The sequence below is a fragment of the Salvia hispanica genome, chromosome 5, assembly GCF_029641045.1.
Source record: "Salvia hispanica isolate PSC_SH4W2 chromosome 5, Shi_PSC_v1, whole genome shotgun sequence".
Taxonomy (NCBI): Eukaryota; Viridiplantae; Streptophyta; class Magnoliopsida; order Lamiales; family Lamiaceae; genus Salvia; species Salvia hispanica.
In genome coordinates, this window is record NC_142696.1 from 15,965,690 (window position 1) to 15,981,562 (window position 15,873).

General features: G+C 34.3%; 1 pseudogene across 1 annotated transcript; it reads right to left on the bottom strand.

The window, feature by feature from the left end:
* Positions 1-12,746: 12,746 nt before the first annotated feature.
* LOC125190532 (uncharacterized) lies at positions 12,747-15,631 on the bottom strand (annotated as a pseudogene). Its single transcript, XR_016130360.1, has 5 exons — positions 14,942-15,631; positions 14,668-14,696; positions 13,858-14,226; positions 13,528-13,785; positions 12,747-13,194 (listed from the first exon to the last, which is right to left on the bottom strand). The product of XR_016130360.1 is annotated as an uncharacterized LOC125190532 (transcript).
* Positions 15,632-15,873: the final 242 nt, after the last annotated feature.

Genomic DNA, 15,873 nt, shown 5'->3' on the forward strand with positions numbered 1-15,873 from the left:
ACATCATCTAATACGAAATTTCTCTTTAGTCTACATTACTATTCAACGGCATGCGCACGCACTATATACTTCACGCACGCGCGCACAAACACACACTTAAACACAAATTGAGGAGGCTCGCTCAGAATAGAGAAAAAACAAGAAAAGCTAAGCTTAGCAAAATGGCAGGTTTTCAATTTAGACAAAAGAAGCAAGAAATTAGTTTCGTTTTTTGATGAAATATCTAATTAATGAGAATATATATAATTTCTTTGATATCTGTTAATTATAAGTGCATGTCAATGTTCAAAAGCTAAATTCCTGTAAAATAAAGCAGAATTAGTTAGAGTTGATGTTCTAGAATCGGCCAGCGTAGTTCATGTTATGACTTTAAATTATTGCGTTCATTAAATACAAAAAATGACAATTTTTAATAAGTCTAAATGATACCCAATTAACTAAATGTTGTGATTTATAGTATAGGTGAAATTTAGTGTTAGGATTAGTTAAATCCTTTTTTTTTGATTTTTTCGTTTTAAATTACTTTTTCGCAGCGTTGAGTAATCCGCCAAGGGCCTACTTCAGAGCAAGATGTTCCAAAGTCAACTGATGCAAAGGTAATTTCCCATAATATTTTTGCACAATAAGTTTTATAAAAAAATATTAAATATATTTTTTCTTGAAATATTTGTTTTCGAAAACACAAACATTGAGGGGGCTTACCTAGAATGGAGAAGCAGCAAGAAAAGTAGGTTCGGATTTCGGTTTTTCGATTTTTTTCAGTTTTTATTTAAGCCTAAATATGTTTTATGCACATAAATTCTTTTTCTCATTATCTTTTTAAAATTTAATTAGTTATAAATACATCATCTAATTAGAAATTTCTCTTTAGTCTACATTACTATTCAAAGGCACGCGCACGCACTATACTTCACGCACGCTCACACACACACGCGCGCACACACACTTAAACACACATTGAGGAGGCTTGCTCAGAATAGAGAAACAACAAGAAAAGCTAAGCTTAGGAAAGAGGAAGGTTTTCAATTTAGACAAAAAAGCAAGAAATTAGTCTCGTTTTTTTGATGAATTACCTAATTAATAAGAATATATATAATTTATTTTGTGTATTTGTTAATTATCAATGCATGTTTATGCTCAAAAGCTAGAGTCCTGTAAAATAAAGTTGAACTAGTTAGAGTTGATGTTCATGAATATGCCAACGTATTTCATGTTATGACTTTAAATTACTGCGTTAATTAAATATAAAAAATGGCAATAAATCTAAATGATTCCCAATTAACTAAATGTTGTGATTTATAGTATAGGTGAAATTTAGTGTTTGGATGAGTTAATTCCTTTATTTTGATTTTTTCGTTTTAAATTACTTATTCGCCGCATTGAGTAATCCGCCAAGAGCCTATTTCAGAGCAAGATGTTCCATAGACAACTGATGCAAAAGTAATTTCCCTTAATATTTTTGCACAATAAGTTTTGTAAAAAAATATTAAATATATTTTTTCTTGAAATATTTGTTTTCGGAAACACAAACATTGAGGAGGCTTGCCTAGAATAGAGAACCAGCAAGAAAAAACAGGTTCGAATTTCGGTTTTTCGGTTTTGGTTCGGTTTTGATTTTAGCCTAAATATGCTTTATGCACATAAATTTCTTTTCTCTTTATCTTTTTAAAATTAAATTTATTATAAATACATCATCTAATACGGAATTTCTTTTCGTCTGCATTACTATTCAAAGGCACGCGCACGCACAATACACTTCACGCACGTGCACGGGCGCACACGCACACACACTTAAACACACATTGAGGAGGCTTGCTCAGAATAGAGAAACAACAAGAAAAGCTAAGCTTAGGAAAAATGCAGGTTTTCAATTTGGACAAAAAAAGCAAGAAATTAGTCTCGTTTTTTGATGAATTACCTAATTAATTAGAATATATATAATTTATTTTGTGTATTTGTTAATTATCAATGCATGTTTATGTTCAAAAGCTAGAGTCCTGTAAAATAAAGCTGAACTAGTTAGAGTTGATGTTCATGAATAGGCCAACGTATTTCAGGTTATGTCTTTTAATTACTGCGTTAATTAAATATAAAAAATGGCTATTTTTATTAAATCTAAATGATTCCCAATTAACTAAATGTTGTGATTTATAGTATAGGTGAAATTTAGTGTTTGGATGAGTTAATTCCTTTATTTTGATATTTTCGTTTTAAATTACTTATTCGCAGCGTTGAGTAATCCGCCAAAGGCGTACTTCAGAGCAAGATGTTCCAAAGCCAACTGATGCAAATGTAATTTCCCTTAATATTTTTGCACAATAAGTTTTATAAAAAAATATTAAATATATTTTTCCTTGAAATATTTTTTTTCGGAAACACAAACATTGAGGAGGCTTGCCTAGAATAGAGAAGCAACAAGAAAAAACAGGTTCGAATTTCGATTTTTCGGTTTTGGTTCGGTTTTGATTTTAGCCTAAATATGCTTTATGCACATAAATTCTTTTTCTCTTTATCTTCTTGAAATTAAATTTGTTATAAATACATCATCTAATACGAAATTTCTTTTAGTCTACATTACTATTCAAAGACACGCGCACGCACTATACACTTCACGCACGCGCGCGGGCGCACACGCACACACACTTAAACACACATTGAGGAGGCTTGCTCAGAATAGAGAAACAACAAGAAAAGCTAAGCTTAGGAAAAAGGCAGGTTTTCAATTTAGACAAAAAAAAGCAAGTAATTAGTCTCGTTTTTTGATGAATTACCTAATGAATTAGAATATATATAATTTATTTTGTGTATTTGTTAATTATCAATGCATGTTTATGTTCAAAAGCTAGAGTCCTGTAAAATAAAGTTGAACTAGTTAGAGTTGATGTTCATGAATAGGCCAGGCCAGCGTATTTCATGTTATGACTTTAAATTACTGCGTTAATTAAATATAAAAAATGGCTATTTTTAATAAATCTAAATGATTCCCGATTAACTAAATGTTGTGATTTATAGTATAGGTGAAATTTAGTGTTTGGATGAGTTAATTCCTTTATTTTGATATTTTCGTTTTAAATTACTTATTCACAGCGTTGAGTAATCCGCCAAGGGCCTACTTCAGAGCAAGATTTCCAAAGCCAACTGATGCAAAGGTAATTTCCCTTAATATTTTTGCACAATAAGTTTTATAAAAAATTATTAAATATATTTTTTCTTGAAATATTTGTTTTCGGAAACACAAACATTGAGGAGGCTTGCCTAGAATAGAGAAGCAGCAAGAAAAGCAGGTTCGGATTTCGGTTTTTCGGTTTCGGTTCAGTTTTGATTTAAGCCTAAATATGCTTTATGCACATAAATATTTTTTCTCTTTATCTTTTTAAAATTTAATTTGTTATAAATACATCATCTAATACGAAATTTCTCTTTAGTCTACATTACTATTCAACGGCATGCGCACGCACTATATACTTCACGCACGCGCGCACAAACACACACTTAAACACAAATTGAGGAGGCTCGCTCAGAATAGAGAAAAAACAAGAAAAGCTAAGCTTAGCAAAATGGCAGGTTTTCAATTTAGACAAAAGAAGCAAGAAATTAGTTTCGTTTTTTGATGAAATATCTAATTAATGAGAATATATATAATTTCTTTGATATCTGTTAATTATAAGTGCATGTCAATGTTCAAAAGCTAAATTCCTGTAAAATAAAGCAGAATTAGTTAGAGTTGATGTTCTAGAATCGGACAGCGTAGTTCATGTTATGACTTTAAATTATTGCGTTCATTATATACAAAAAATGGCAATTTTTAATAAGTCTAAATGATTCCCAATTAACTAAATGTTGTGATTTATAGTATAAGTGAAATTTAGTGTTGGGATTAGTTAAATCCTTTATTTTGATATTTTCATTTTAAATTACTTATTCGCAGCGTTGAGTAATTCGCCAAAGGCCTACGTCAGAGCAAGATGTTCCAAAGCCAACTGATGCAAAGGTAATTTCCCTTAATATTTTTGCACAATATGTTTTATAAAAAATTATTAAATATATTTTTTCTTGAAATATTTATTTTCGGAAACACAAACATTGAGGAGGCTTGCCTAGAATAGAGTAGCAGCAAGAAAAAGCAGGTTCGAATTTCGGTTTTGGTTTGGTTTTGATTTTAGCCTAAATATGCTTTATGCACATAAATTCTTTTTCTCTTTATCTTTTTAATCTTTAATTTGTTATAAATTCATCCTCTAATACGAAATTTCTCTTTAGTCAACATTACTATTCAAAGGCACACACACGCACTATACACTTCACGCACGCACGCGCACACGCACACACTCACACACTTAAAAACACATTGAGGAGGCTTGCTCAGAATAGAAGAAACAACATGAAAAGCTAAGCATAGGAAAAAAGGCAAGTTTTCAATTTAGACAAAAAAAAGCAAGAAATTAGTATATATAATTTATTTAGTGTATTTGTTAATTATCAATGCATGTTTATGTTCAAAAGGTAGAGTCCTGTAAAATAAAGCTGAACTAGTTAGAGTTGATGTTCATGAATAGGCCAGTGTAGTTCAGGTTATGACTTTAAATTACTGCGTTAATTAAATATAAAAAAGGTTTTTTTTTAATAAATCTAAATTATTCCCAATTAACTAAATATTGTGATTTATAGTATATGTGAAATTTAGTGTTGGGATAAGTTAATTCTTTTATTTTGATTTTTTCGTTTTATATTACTTAGTCGCAGCATTGGGTAATCCGCCAAGGGCCAACTTCAGAGCAAGATGTTCCAAAGCCAACTGATGCAAAGGTAATTTCCCTCAATATTTTTACACAATAAGTTTTATAAATAATTAATAAATAATTTTTTCTTGAAATAATTTGTTTTCGGAAACACAAACATTAAGGAGGCTTGCTCAAATTAGAGAAGTAGCAAGAAAGAGCAGATTCAGATTTAGGTTTATCGGTTTTTCGGTTTCGATTCGGTTTTAATTTTAGCCTAAATTGGGTTTTTGGTTTCGGTTCGGTTATGATTTTAGCCTAAATTGGGTTTTTCGGTTTCGGTTTCGGTTTCGGTTTCTGTTCGGTTTGGTTAAAACACCGAACCGAAACCTGAATGCTCACCCCTAGCGGCCGCGTGAGAAAAGTCGCACATGGCATGATTCTTGAGTGTGTTGCATTAAGTAATGAATTAATGAATGTATTACGCAGGGTAGGCGCTATTTGATATAGTGTTCGCATGATGGACAGAGGAGCACCACCGCCTGACGGTGGAGCTGATGGGTGCAGTCAACAGGTACTGTTCGGAGAACGAGATGTGTGTTGCCATTGGCAACTGGTTGGCCCACTGCCAACATGTTGACATAACTATGTAAATATACTTTATGCACATAAATTCTTTTTCTGTTTATATTTTTAATATTTAATTGGTTATAAATACATCATCTAATACGAAATTTCCTTTTAGTCAACATTACTATTCACAGGCACGCGCGCGCACTATATACACTTCACGCACGCGCACACACACATACACACTAAAACACATATTGAGGAGGCTTGCTCAGAATAGAGAAACAATAAGAAAAAGTAAGCTTAGGAAAAAGGCACGTTTTTAATTTAGACAAAAAAGCAAGAAATTAGTTTCGTTTTTGATTAATTACCTAATCTATGAAAATATATATAATTTGTTTTATGTATTTGTTAATTATCAATGCATGTTTATGTTCAAAAGCTAGAGTCCTACAAAGTAAAGCTGAATTAGTTAGAGTTGATGTTCATAAATCGGCCAGTGTAGTTCTGGTTATGAATTTAAATTACTTCATTAATTAAATACAAAAAATGGCTATTTTTAGTAAATCTAAAAGATTCCCAAGTAACTAAATGTTGAGATTTATAGTATAGGTGAAATTTTGTGCTCGGACTAGTTAATTCCATTATTTTGATTTTTTCGTTTTAAATTACTTATTCGCATCGTTGGGTAATCTGCCAAGGGCCTACTTCAGAGCAAGATGTTCCAAAGCCAATTGATGCAAAGGTAATTTTGCTTAATATTTTTACACAATTAGTTTTATAAAAAATTATTAAATATATTTTTTCTTGAAATAATTTATTTTTGGAAACACAAACATTGAGGAGGCTTGCTCAGAATAGAGAAGCAACAAGAAAAATCAGGTTCGGATTTTGGTTTATTGGTTTTTCGATTTAGGTCCGGTTTGGAATTTTCGCTTAAATTGGGTTTTCGGTTTCTGTTCGATTTGGGCAAAAAATCGAACCGAAACCCGAATGCTCACCCCTAGCGGCTCCATGAGAAAAGTCGCACATGGCATGACTCTCGAGGGTGTTGCATTAAGTAATGAATTAATGAATGAATTCTGCAGATTAGGCGCTATTTGATACACACGATGGCCAGAGGAGCACCACCGCCTGACGGTGGAGCTGAGGGGTGTGGTCAACGGGTACCGGCCCGAGAACGAGATGTGTGTCGCCATTGGCAACTGGTTGGCCCATTGCCAACTGGTTGACATAACTATGTAAATATAATTTATGCACATAAATGCCTTTTCTCTTTATCTTTTTAAAATTTAATTTCTTATAAATAAATCATCTAATACGAAATTTCCCTATAGTTAACATTACTATTCGCAGGCATTCACAGGCACGCGCACGCACTAAGTGAAATTTTGTGCTTGGATTAATTAATTCCTATATTTTGAATTTTTTTTAAAAATTACTTATTTGATGCGTTGGGTAAACCACCAAGGGCCTACTTCAGAGCAAGATTTTAAAAATCCAACTAATGCAAAAGGTAGTTTCACTTAATTTTTTACGCAACAAGTTTTATAAAATATTATTAATATATTTTTTCTTGAAATAATTTGTTTTCGGAAACACAAACATTGAGGAGGCTTGCTCAGAATAGAGAAGCAGCAAGAAAAAGCATGTTCGGATTTTGGTTTTTCAGTTTCGGTTCGGTTTTGATTTTAGCCTAAATTGGGTTTTTCGATTTCGTTCAATTTGGGCAAAAAACCGAACCGAAACCTGAATGCTAACCCTTAGCGGCTGCGTGAGAAAAGTCGCACAGGCACTAACTTAAATATAAAAATATTTTTTTTTCATGTTTATTTCTTTTTACTTATTCTTTCTGAATTTCTTCTAAATATTTCAAATATTCAAATCAAGAAGTTCCAATTGGTCAAATGATCTGAAAGACAAAGATTAATTATGAGTCTCCTTCTAATTAGAAAATTCAAGTCAAATTTGGACAAGTTACTCAAAATATACTTCTTTTTTTTAGAAAAATTTTATGCGATTTTACCATAGGGTCCATAATCTATTCTTTTAGAATTTTAGAAAAAAATTATCTAGAAAAGCGCAGATTTTTTTTGAACAATAAATGTCTTTCACATCCAGCTATACCAACGAGTAATCTCTTAATTTTTATTTAAATGACAGTTCCAAAAAAACGTACTTCTGCATCAAAAAAGCGCATTCGTAAAAAAATTTGGAAAAGGAAAGGCTGTTGGGCAGCGTTAAAAGCATTTTCTTTGGGGAATTCTCTTTCTAATGGGACTTCAAAAAGTTTTTTTGTGCGACAAACAAATAAAATAAAAAAATAAGTTATTAAGAAATAAAGCGGAAAACCTTACAACAATATAAATCGACCTGACTCAAAAATGGAATCTTTCCATTTCAAAAAAAAAAAAATTCCCTAATTCCATTTCCTGTCGAATTAATCAATAGGAAATGGAATTCTTCTGTTTACTTTGACCGAATTCAAACAAAGTTTTTTAACAAAAAAAACACAAGATATTCGATTTAAATTTCCGTATATTTTATTTGCAGGACAAGAGTCTTTTTTTCCCATCAACCTATTTGTACTATAATATTTAGCAAATATTTAATATTTTTTGTACAACTTTCTTATTTTTGAATTTCTATAAATTCTTATATAGAGCCGATATATCTCTCGCTATCAATTCACGCAAAAACACTTAATGAAAATATTCTAGATAAATATGTGTGAATTTTGAATAATCTAAAATATTTTTTTTGGGGAAGCTTAATTCATAGTAAAATTTGCTGGTTTTAAAAGAGTTACGGTCGAGAAGAGTCTAAAATCCACAATAAAAACCTAAACTAAAACAATGAACCTTCAAGTACATATTTGAAGAAATTGGTATTCATCGATTTGAATCTTTCCTGCAAAATATTGCATTCTTAAATCTAGACGATTTCTTATTCATAGACTATTATAAAGTCAAGACATGCCGCTATGGTGAAATTGGTAGACACGCTGCTCTTAGGAAGCAGTGCTAGAGCATCTCAGTTCGAGTCCGAGACTCTCGAGGGTGTTGCATTAAGTAATGAATTAATGAATATTTAAATTTCCACTCAATTAAATCTCCATTAATTTAAATATTTTTCTCTTGAATCCAAATCCCATAACTAAAAATATTCTCCAAATATACATTTTTTGCTATAAGGGATTTAATTGAGTGGAAATGCAAATGCGGGAGAGCGAGACCTCCCTTATACCAACATAACTTTGGGGATAATTTTTTCTTAAATAAAAAGGGTATCGATGCAAAAATTAGCATATTTCTCAAAGTGCGGCGCTATTTAATATGGAGTACGCACGATGGCTGGAGGAGCACCACCGCCCGTCGAAGGAGCTAAGAAGGGGTGCAGTCAACGAGTACCAGCGGGAGAACGAGACATGTGTCGCCACCGACAACTAGTTAGCCCACTGCCAACTGGTTGACGTAACTAAGGAAATATAATTTATGCACATAAATGTTTTTTCTCTATATTTTTTCCATATTCAACCTGTTATAAATATATCATTTAACATAAAATTTCCTTGTAGAAAACATTGCTCTTCACATGCATGCGCACACACTACACACTTCACGCACACACTAAAATACACATTGAGGAGGTTTGCTCAGAATATAGAAACAACAAGAAAAAGCAGGCTTAGGAAAAAGTCATGTTAGTAATTTAGAAAAAAAAAAAAAAAAAAGCAAGAAAGTGGTTTTAGTTATGGAAATTCAAAATGCAAGAGCAACAAGTAGTAATATACTATTATGTAATCTCCATAAATTTAATTATTTTTATCTTAAATCCGTATCCCAGAACTACAAAGACTCTCCAAATATATATTTTTTGCTATAGGGAATTTAATTGAGTATAAAATGCGAATGCGGGAGAGCAAAGACTCCCTTACACCAACTTAACTATAGGGACAACTTTTTTCTTAAATAAAAAAAGGTATGGATGAGAAAATTTATCCCTCCCATTTGCGTGGTTGGTGAATTCCGGCTGCGTGAGAAAATTCGTACTAGGTGTGAATCTCGAGGGTGTTGAATTAATTAATTGCGCGTATTTTTTCAAGTGTGGCACTATTTGATATGGAGTACGCATGATGGCCTGGAGGAGCACCACCGCCTGACGGTGGAGCTGAGGGGTGTGGTCAACGAGTACCGGCCGGAGAACGAGATGTGTGTCGCCATCAGCACCTGGTTGATCCAGTGCCAATTGGTTGACTGATTCACTTGGATTTTACATGGTTTTAGAGGGTAGTTTTACTTGGTTTTGATATTGGTATTTTGACCATTTTGTGAAGAATGTGTAGAAAAATGTCCAAAATATGTGGATGTGTGCAGCAGCTTTGGTTCGAGATAGTTTTTGTGGAGATTTTGAAGTCCGATTCGCACATAATTGCACTATTCTCTTCATCTTCGAAAGAGCTTCGTGCGGATATCTTAAACGTCTCAATCGGAGTTCGGTAGAAGAAGTTATGGCCGTTTTACCAAGACTGCGCGGAGCAGTGACATAGCTGGCGACCCGCCGGGTTTCGCATGCAAACGAACCTGGTGATCCGCCAGCAAAACACGAGAAAAACGCCGTAGGCAGCTGGCGACTCGCCAGCTTCGACGCACACCCAACCTGGCGACCCGCCAGCTTCGTCGGACAGCTTATTTCACGCCCAAAGTCAACCCTAGATATATATATGCCTAGGTAACGCCTCTAAACACATCCTACACGCCTGCTACACCAAAAATACCATTTTTTCACCTAGGAAGAAGAGAAGAACGAGCAGAGGACGAGTATTCATCGCAAGATTGAAGACGAGGCATCCAATCCGCCCAATCCATTTCTAGGAGTTTTTATCTTTTAGTTTGATTCTTGTTCAAACAATGTTTTTGATTATTCCTTTGAATATTTCTTTGACTTTGAAAATTTATCCCTCCCATGTGCACGGTTGGTTGTCCTTGATGGATGATAATCAATTTTTCTATTTTTGTTTGTTTTTGGTTTTAGCTTTTTTAGTTTTTTAAAAATCTTATAGAATTTCGGTTTTTTCGGTGTTGTTCGGTTTTTGTAGTTCAGTTTTCGGGTTTTCAGATTTTGGTTTTAGTTTTCAATAAAATTTGGTTTTTCGGTTTGGTTCGGTGTTAAAACCAAACTGAAACTGAATGTTCACCCTTGGTTTTGATTCATTAATTTTGTCTTTTGATTTCGATTCCCAATGGATCTGAATTGGGGGTTTAGCGTAGTTCTGTTATGAATTTGTCTAGAAATTGGTTTTGTTCTGGTTTTTTTCTCTAGATTATGACTGCAATTCAGGGTGTATTGTTCTTGGATTGCACGATTTAATTGTAATTGAAAAACAGTAATACAAAAAAAATAAGAATACTAAAATCAGAAAATAGTGGTATAAAAGCTGAATTTATAAATTACATAAGTGAGTTCCAAATTTCGCTATTACACTCCAATTATTACATATGCAAATAATTTCTTAAAACTTGTAATGTGAATCTTCTAGATTGAAGACTCATGAATTTGCCCCGGACTTATTCTTGTAAATAAACCCAACAAATAAACAAGATAAACCAAGAAATGGAACAAGAAAAATGGATAAAAGGATAGAGGATGGATTAGTGTTATGATTTAGGTGAAGAATAAGAAAGAAATCCCAAAGGCACTTTCACATAGAAACACCTAATGGCTCCACAAACTAGCAACACAAGAACTAGCAAAGCATACTTTTACAATCAACCTTAGCCCGGCAAAAGATCGAATGCAACCCGAAGGAATTTGATAAGTCTTCAAAAAATGAAGAAGGTGAGCTCTCAAATATGGAGAAATTGTCTCTTACAAATATTCAAAAGCTGCTTGAAATGAACCCTAGCAAGAGTATTTATACTAGGAGTTAAAAAGAAGCAAAACAAAACAAGTCTTGGTCAAAAAGTCACATTTCGGGCAAAACACCCGACACCCGCCCGGGTGAAGTCTCTGGACAAAAACTGATTTCTCGGCAAAAAAACCCGACCGGGTGTTTTTGGGTTGGCAAAACACCCCGCCCGCGTGTTTCTTTCTGCATTGTGCGGCTTTCTTAAAACGATCATAACTCTCTCATCCGAACTCCGTTTGGGGCGTGTGAGGTACCCACGCGAAGGTATTTCGACAATGAAGATGATGGTGGTCTTGAATCAGCATTTGGACACCGTCTAAGTAGGCAGATTGACGTTTGAACAGACCCCCAGTTCCGGTTTGGTGCGGGGTCGAGCCGAATTTGATGTATTGCTCTCGAGACACCCGGGTCTTCCTTCTGGGCCTCCTCATTGAGCCTTAATCTTGTTATGAACGGACCTAAGGACTCTAGCATCTTCCTACTCATCTTCCTCGTCCTCTTTTGGTGTACGTCCTTGAGTGGGCTCGATGCATGATGCGTGTCGGTTGGGTTCGCATCAACTTGTGATTTCGGAATTTTGGATTTTTGCAAAACATCAGAATTTCGGATTAAATTCGCAAATCTTCAGAATATGAGATTGAGACATGCGTATTTTTCAAAACGAGAGATTTTTTCTTTTTTCTCTTTTTTTTTCTAATTATTTCTCTCCCCACATTTATTACCCCTTAAATTTGAGTTTTCGTTGGAGTATCTAAAATGGAGTATTCTTTATCCGAAGACGTGTTTGTAATCAGAAGTATAGAAAAAGAGAGAGAGGAGGTAGAATCGTATATACATGGTACAGAAAGATGATACCCTCTCATAATCATTTCATCATCTGTTTCACTGCTTCTCCCTTGTTCTCCCCCCCACCCCCCCTCCAATCATCTTTTTCTCTCTCACATGTACGACCTCAACCCTAACACTATTTAAGACATCAACGTCGTTGTCGATCATGACTCTACGGCAGCCTCTCCGTCTCGCTTTCCTCGCACCACACCAATCTCCCTCTGCAGAGAGATGATTCTCCTTGAGTATTTTTTTCAGAATTTGGATTCAAATTGGAGGGTCATTTTGTTAATTGATAAATGTTGGGAGATAAATAGTAAGAAAAAAGAAGATAAAAAAAAAAAAAGTAAAAATCCTTTGTTCTGAAAAATACGCACGTCTCGATCCCATATTCTGAAAGGCTTGCTAATTTAATCCCAAATTCTGAAAGGCTTGTGAATTTTTAATCCTTTTTTTCGAAATCTATCTATTAGGAATTGAGACTCCTATTGCCGGAAAGAGGGAGTACTAGTGCTATACAATTGTGTTGACATAAGAAGTGTGATTAGTACTTATTTTTAATTGAGAAGTTTTTCACAACTTTTAGTTTCTACTATTGGATGGTGTAAACATAAACGGTAGTTCTGCTAACAAGCATTAAATATATTTACCTCTTATTCTAGCTATGTTTCTTACCATTGTGATAGTGATACTATTCTATTTTCCTTATTTTTCTGCTAATATTGATTAATAATTGGTTTATTAATAATGGTGAGTTTAATTATAATTTTGTTAGGTATAACATACTAGTACATCATTTTAATTTTGCAATTTTGCTAAGTTCTGAGGATCTCATCCCAGTTCAACGTGATCTATCTGGTATGAGAACGATGGAACCTGATGTTCTCCTCTCCTCGAGATCGGAATGAGCTCGTGCAGCTTGGGATAAGGGGTAACTATGATTCACACGAACACGTAGAACGCCTTTCTCAACATTGGTGAAAACCTCAGATGCAGCTTCGAGCACTTCATCTCGACTAGCATTGTAATCCTTAAGGGATGGCCGCGTCAAGAACACAGACTTGGCTGCTAGAACTAACAAAGAGACCGCCTCTGGACTTCCGGATGATTGCCCAAAACTCACCATGTATCCTCCAACTATCCTCCAACTTTCAAACATTCAATTGACCCCTGACCCAATTATTCCGATTTTCAATCTCAAATGTGAATATATATATATAGACTACATGAGATCAGTTGATAACTATATTAAATTGATAACTGACAACTATGTCAACAATCTATATTATGGATGTTAGAACGAAGACATTTATATGTCAACTAAGTGTAGTTAACATACAAATATTAACATACAAATGTCTCACATGTCAACAGAAGACATCTATATGTCAGTTACATTTAGTTGACATACAAATGTCTTTGTGTTAACATAGTTGTCGGTTATCATTTAAGATAGTTGTCAACATAACAGGACCCCTACATACTAAGTGTAGAAGATGTAACCTGAAAGGTGTCTCTGCCAACTGAATCGTACACAACTTCAACTCCTCGACCACACGTTATCTCTTTTACACGGCTAACAAAATCTTGCTGCGTGTAGATTATAACATGGTGACAACCGTCGTCTTTGGCTTGAGCTGCCTTGTCCTCGGTTGAGACAGTGCCAATAACCGTAGCGCCAAGGGAATTCGCCCACTGGCACAGCAGGGAGCCAGTTCCACCAGCTGCAGCGTGCACGAGGACACTGTGGCCTCGTTCAACCTGTCGATTAGTAACAGAGTTTACCATCTCCATCCAAATTCAATGTTTCAATAATACCATAAGTATACATACATGAAAGCATTTGCGGAGGAGATAGCGAGCAGTCATTCCCTTGACCAAGACGGAAGCTGCTACCACGGGATGGATAGAAGGAGGCAGGGGAACCACTTTTATAGCAGCAATGATTTGCTCTTCTGCATAAGCACCTGTTGATGAAGCAGCACAAGCAACAACATCTCCAACTTCAATTCCAGTAACTCCTAAACCTACAGCAGTTACCTCACCAACACTCTCCACACCTGGTGTGAAAGGCATTCTTGGAGGCGTGTAAACCCCTTTACGGAAACAAATGTCGATGAAGTTTAACCCGATCGCCCTATTTTTCAATTTAATCTCCCCATAGTTTGGCTCCCCAATTTCCACATCCTCCCATTTTAGTTCCTGCATCAATAAAAGGGTGTTCTTGCTAAATCTTCTTTAAAGAGCTTACTAGAATCCTAGTTGGAGAGGAAACATTGAGAGGAGAAATGAACATTCAAATTCCAAAGGTATGTGTTTGGAAACAACAAAGTATATAATTGATTGTTGATTATAGATCATAAGAAAGTACTAAGATGGGATTGAACAACTTTTATTTGGAAGCTATAAATAGAGCAAAATTTTCTGTTAATCCATAGCCAAACTCCAGTTTCTAGATTAAGGATAATATCTACAGGTGAGATTTTTTAAATACGTGGATTATCACTGATGTATATGCAAAATAACACAAATTCGACACAGCAATCAAACAGAATCATCAATACACATTAGTAGGTTAAACAATCAACACAAAAAAAGAGATTAGAACATAAAATTAAGAGTTCACAACAGTGAAAGAGAGACCTCGGGCCCTCCATGGTGATGGATTCTAATACTCCCTCCGTCCCGGAGTATTAGACTCACTTCTTTTGGGCACAAGATTTAAGGAATTGATATTTAAATAGTTAAAGTGGAGAGAGTAAAGTATGAGAGAGGGAAAAAGTAGGGGAGAGAAGAGAGAAAAAAGTAGGTGGAGAATAAAATAAGATAGATGCTTTTTGCTAAAAAAGGAAATGAGTCTAATATGTTGGGACATCCCAAAAAGGAAAGTTGGTCTAATACCTTGGGACGGAGGGAGTAGCTTTGATCATAATTATTAATGTTGGAAAAATACAGAGAGATTGAGGACTCTTTTATGAGAGGGGCGTATTGTTAACTCCGTAAGTGCAGAGAATGACGTTTTCGGTAAGACAAACGCCATGGTTAAATTATTGAGAAATTTATTACTTCCATTCTGGTAATCGTCTTATTTTACTTTTATTATTTTTAGTAATGATGGACCTACATTCCATTTAACTCATTTTCCTCCTATTATATTTTATTTACTCCCTCCGTCTCAAGAAAGATGACCTATTTCTTGGGACACGGAATTTTATGCAAATTTATTTTGTGTGTTAAGAGGAGAAAGTAAAGTAAGAAATGGGGAATAAAGTAGAGATAAAGGTATTTCCATTTTAAATAATGAGTCATTTTAATTGGGACAAACTAAAAAGGAAAGTGAGTCATCTTCAATGAGACGGAAAGAATATATTTTAAAGTCTATGTCGGGTAAAAATGAGACACCTATTAAGAGACGGGTCACAGAGAATATTATGATTATAAAATATTCAAAATATCTTTGGGTATGTCGTTGTCAAATGCATAGAAAAACATATGAGAAGTTGGGTTCGAAAACTTGACCAAAAGCAAGCGTGAATTATTTGGTTGATGATAAAATTATGTTTATTTCTCAATGTTTTCAACGTCTGAAAGAACCCATATAGTACTTCCTCCGTTACATAGTAATGGAGACGTTTCTTTTCGGCACAAAAATTAAGAAAAATTGTGTTAGGTGAGTTAAGTAAAGGGAGAATAAAGTGGAAAATGAAAAGGTAGAGAGATGAAGAGAGAAAGAAGTAAGAGAGAGTAAAGTAGGTATGAGAAAAATGTGTTGACTTTTACTAAAAACAGAAATGACTCTATTACTATGGAACGTACCAAAATGACAAAATAACTCTATTACTATGGAAC